Below are 5,612 nucleotides of genomic sequence, written 5' to 3'. Positions count from 1 at the left end.
TGAGTTGTCCTACTTATATTCTCAATCATATTAAACCTTATGTCGAGTCTGAGTACCTTATTTTTTCAAAGTGTTTCCAAGTTTGTGGGATCCTTGTCCCAAATATGTTCATGTTTAGGATAACTCTTCGAAAATAGGTATTGCCTTTCCTTTCTGCCCAACGCAAGACGTCTTGATCTTTCTGAGGACTAAGTCTCTCTATCGAAGAAATCTTTTTTTATTCTTATATTATAGTCATCGAAACTTGTTTCAGATGCTCAACAATCCCGGTGTTGGCTTCACCAAATCTAAAGTATGTGTCCTGTCTTCCTCGTTATTCTCGGGCTCAAAGACTTCATTCTTTAGAGTTATTTGAGTGATTCTCAGTGGCATCACAATCTCAGCTTTATCAGCCATTAATAATGGAATAACTCTTATCTTTTTTTAGCAAGTGGCATGAAACACCCTTTGTAGGTGCAGTAGATCGTCTGCCCAATCATTTCCCGAGCATTCGTCCTTCTTTTTCATTCCCTCAATTTGCTACCTCGGCTTTCCGATTTGTTAAGGATGAGGAATAGTTGTGGAGCAGGCTTTACTATCGTTTTTATGACATCATTGATGTCGTACTATCGTCCATCACCCATCACTGGGATTCGTGGGAATTCATACTTTTATATCACACTTTTCTACGGGAATTGTATCACTTGAATGCTGGTTATACAACTAAGGGTTTTAGCCTCAATCCTCTTTGTGTCAGGATCTACCTCTAGATACTGGGTTTTGAGTGATAGCCTTGCCTCCCGAGCTTAGCCCACGGTTCTTTTCATGTGCTTCTTTTAAGGCTAAAGTAGTTCTAAGGTTCGAGCATTTCAAGTAAGGAATCACGAACTACTTCTTGTATAAAGTCCTTGCAATCGGATTAGGTTTCAAAGCTTTTTTCAGCATTTTTCATGCTTTCATGGCATCGTCGGGTCACCGACTAGTTTGAGTCGAGACTTATAGGCAATGAGTCCTCGCACATATTGGTGTTATCAGCTTTGTATTAGTTTTTGTGTCTTCGAGACTTAAAAGTAAAAACTTCCCGTATAATTTTGTATCTCTTGAGTCACGGCCTTCATGTCTTCCTCCCTCAGGATGTAGAATTCATCAAATTCAGTCATGACTTCACAAGTCTCTCATATTTTATTGACGAATCTATTGTTTCTAAAATTCCGGGGAGTGTGCTGAAAAGCTCGTAGAACCTGGGCACTGAACTGTAATTTTGCCAAATAAACCCCCTCGACTTGCCTTCTGGTCGACTTATCTTGATTTTAAACATCCTGATTGAACCGTATTTCGGTCAGGATTCAGTCTCCTTTCGAGCTGAATTCTGCTCGACTACTTTTTTTGTGTCAGCCCTACCCCCCGGGTGCTGTTCATGGATGAACTTCCTACGAGTTTAGTTCCGCTTCCTAGGGTCCCAGGTATTCCAAGTATGGAATCATAAATAATTTCTTATATAACATCCCCTCAATCAGAGCGTATCTAGGCACTTTTCCAACGGCTTTCATGCATCTCATGCATTGGGCAACCACAAGTTTCTAGGTAAACCTTCATAAAATTAACCCAACAATTTTCCACACCTACTAATGGTATAATTTATAAATCTCTATCTTTGAATATGCAAATTCAAATGGGACATTATCCTTTATGATTTCCTCCATTAGGATGTAACTTTACATAGTATCCATTAAATTTAGACTAATATGACTTAATTGCACTATGATGGCCTGAGTTATAATTTTTTAGCACAAAAATGGATAACTTATAAAATTAAGTGTAAGATATAAATCAGATTCGTTCCCACAGAGACTGGTTTAGGATAAGTTCAATTTATGCACCTATGTAACAATGTATGGTTATCGCTCAATGCTAAGACAAATAACAAATTGGGTTTTTATTAAACAAAGATATTAAACTAACAATTATAACTAAGAGAACAAGAATGGTTAAATTAATATATATGACAAACATGGGATTCTAACTTCATTAAATACTTCATTCAATAGTCTTTTCGTTCTTAACCTTAGCATGTAATGGTGATGACACTAATCAGATAACACGAAACTGATAAACGCCAACTTTCGTTGCACGATTACCATTCTACCAGACATCCACAAAAGAGATAGAAGCTGAATAGGCATCAATTATATTGAGACCCTATACGTCTATAAAATTTGACAACATACCGGTTTAAGCACAAGTTATCCATAATGATTATATAGGGCAAGTAAAACGGTTAGAGTTACCTACGAATCATGCATACACATACATGAACCTATGCTAGCATGGCAAGTTCTAAACCTCTATATTCACTGTCGCTTCAATAGAGATTAACACGCTATCTTATATGTTAGCTACGCACATAAGACGAATAAGCACAACCAATACTAGGATATCAATTAATCACCACATATCAAGATATCGAAACAAATTAATTATTGAAATTCATAAGTAAATCCGCTAGAACCCCATGACAACGATTAGCCCATAATCGAACTCATCGTCACCATGGGTTCCAATGAAAGCATGGTATAAACAAGGTCTTAATAAACTGAATAATAATTAAAGTACGAATAAAAGAGATCTAGGTTCAACAAGAACGAAAACGAGCATCCAAAGTTACAACTAATTCAAAGAATCACAAGTTAAAAACAAGATCTTCTTTTTCAGAGTTGTTCTGTGCTTCTAGGTCTTCTCCTTGGTATCCCAATCTTCCCGGATGATGAAAACCCTTTTTTTTAAGTATATATACGCCCCTAGTGGACCTGGACCCTTAAAATCGTCAAATTCCACTCAAAAAAGGCTTTTTCAGCGAAATCAGCGACCAGCCGCGCCCTGAGCGGGCGCTCAGCTCGGGCGCTCAGCTACTGACTGGGAAAATTTCTGATGAATCTTGTTTTGGCCATAACTTGAGTTCTACTCGTCATAATTAGGCGATTCAACTGCCCAAAGCTATTGAGATTCTCTACAACTTGACAATGGTCTTGCTTCCAAATCTAATCACTTTTCATCATATTTCCTTTAAAAGCTCTTTTCTTCATATAACTAATACCTGAAATGCAATAAAACAAAAACACATCAAAAACCAACAACTTGAGTCCAAAACACCAATTTAAGCTTGTAATAAAGCATTCCAAGTGGATATAAAATCCACTTATCACACCCCCAAACTTGAATCGATGCTTGTCCTCAAGCATAAACAGACTCAAAACTACAAAACAAACCTAATGCATGAATGCAACTACGTGAATGCAACTAAATGATAATGCAATCAATCCCCTCAGAATAACCATAACCAAATGAATAAGTCAATGCCTCTAAGAATGCAATAACTTGAAACAGAGTTCGAATAAATCCCACAAACCAACTCACAAACCAGAAACGTGCTTGTGTGGATGCTTAACGGATATCTCTCGATACTAGATCAATAACCATAACTTATCTATCATCGAAACAATCAAAAGTTTATAAACAGAATAGATAATAAACGCATTATGACTCACAACATCTCCTTTCTTCTAGAGTTATACAGGGATTCACACTATTATTGAACACATAGCAAAGATGCTTATTTGACCGTGCAATGAATGAGGTACCAAAAGACTTATGCAATAATACCCATGTAGCGAGCGTTAGGTTAGCGGATCCCAGACTATAAAAGTATTAGGTCACTAGGCACAAAGTCCCCTAGAACTTAATAACTCGAGTATTAAAGAGCTCACTCTTGATCAATTATGGATAAACACATACTTTTTTTCTTTCTTTTTTTTTTCTCTTTTACTACTCATAAAAATATGAGCCGGCTACTAGCCATTTGACTCCTAGCCTTACAACAACTAGCAATGAAATCCAAGTTTTTCTCCAGATAAAAAAAATCAGTGTTTTTACATCATTACGAGAATATCACAAATTCTAAATATAACCAAGTGATTAAATCTCAACAACAAACAAGTATGATCATGATCTAGATCAAAAGCAACCCTATAAGACTTTGTGAAAATATTTATTTTTGGCATGCAAATCAATTCATTAAGACTTAAACATCCCTCTATTCCTCATCACCACACTGAAATCAACATCAACTTATCAAATATCATAGTTCATCTTGAGGGATCATGCTAAATATGCATGCAAATGCAACTATATGAAATCACATAAAAACAAACAAATATGTCCTAAATGAACAATCATACAAAAATATGAATGAACTACAACTAAACATGCAACATGAATCTATATGAATCTATATGGACACACACTACTAATCCTTACATTATCACCCCCAAACTTAAAATTTTCAATGTCCTCATTGAAGGCAATAATAAGGATTTCAGGCATACCTAATTAGCGGGAGATTCACCCTCATCGGGTGGAGGATCAGGTGGCCAATCAACCTCGCCACTAGTGTCTCGGAAAATAGTACCGAAAGCGTGTGTCAAATCTGCAGCAAAATGACGGTGAATGTCGTGCATGGCCTCCATACGCCTAATTACTCGCCTGTACTGCTCATCACCAACACCAGTCCTATCAACTACCTGCTGCACATGAGAAGAACCCTCTGTAGGCACTGGAGGATCCGTTCGGCTACCCTCTACATCATCAAAGATATATCCCAACCCCTTGTCAGGGGGTGCACCTAAGAATGAATAACTCAAGTGATTTGGCTGTCGGTTGAGCTCAAGTATGAGAGCTTCTTGAGTAAATGGTTCAAAACGCTCCTGAGAAATTTTCAGCTCTGCTAACCCAAGAGAATCGAATGGCATATCCAACTTCTTCTCCCACGGAGGTGCATTCAAAACCTGCAGTTGCTCTACTCCTCCTTCATCTTCAAAAACTGAGTCGACCCGCTCTATTTTAAAGCACTCTTCTTTTTCTGTGGGTAACTTTATTGCCTTGAACACATTAAAAGTGACCTTTTGATCGTAAACCTTCATCAAAAGTTCTCCTTTTTGCACATCGATCATAGTTCGGCCTGTAGCCAAGAATGGTCTTCCCAAGATAATGGGAATATTCTTATCTTCCTCGAAATCAAGAATTACAAAGTCAGCAGAGAAGAAGAGTTTATCAACCTTGACCAAGACATCCTCCACTATACCTCGTGGATAAGCGAAGGAACGGTCAGCTAGTTGCAATGACATGTATGTCGTTGTAGTATAGTGGTAAGTATTCCCGCCTGTCACGCGGGTGACCCGGGTTCGATCCCCGGCAGCGGCGCCAAAAACTTGTTAGGGCGAAAACACGCGCTAATATTCACGCAAGTATACGCGTTCGCAAGTAGTATAAGATATAAATCAGATTCGTTCCCACAGAGACTGGTTTAGGTTAAATTCAATTTATGCACCTATGCAACAATGTATGGTTATCGCTCAATGCTAAGACAAATAACAAATTGGGTTTTTATTAAACTAAGATATTAAACTAACAATTATAACTAAGAGAACAAGAATGGTTAAATTAATATATATGACAAACATGGGATTATAAATTCATTAAATACTTCATTCAATAGTCTTTTCGTTCTTAACCTTAGCATGTAATGGTGATGACACTAATCAGATAACACGAAACTGATAAACGCCAACTTTCGTTGC

At 37.4% G+C, this 5,612-nt stretch overlaps 1 non-coding gene across 1 annotated transcript; it reads left to right on the top strand.

Annotated features, from left to right (window-relative positions):
• Positions 1-5,163: 5,163 nt before the first annotated feature.
• On the top strand, positions 5,164-5,235 carry TRNAD-GUC (transfer RNA aspartic acid (anticodon GUC)). The gene has a single exon. It is a non-coding gene; the product is annotated as a tRNA-Asp (tRNA).
• Positions 5,236-5,612: the final 377 nt, after the last annotated feature.

The sequence above is a fragment of the Apium graveolens genome, chromosome 2 (genome assembly GCF_009905375.1).
Source record: "Apium graveolens cultivar Ventura chromosome 2, ASM990537v1, whole genome shotgun sequence".
Classification (NCBI taxonomy): Eukaryota; Viridiplantae; Streptophyta; class Magnoliopsida; order Apiales; family Apiaceae; genus Apium; species Apium graveolens.
The sequence above is the reverse complement of the archived record's forward strand: the minus strand, read 5'-3'. Positions and strand labels throughout refer to the sequence as shown.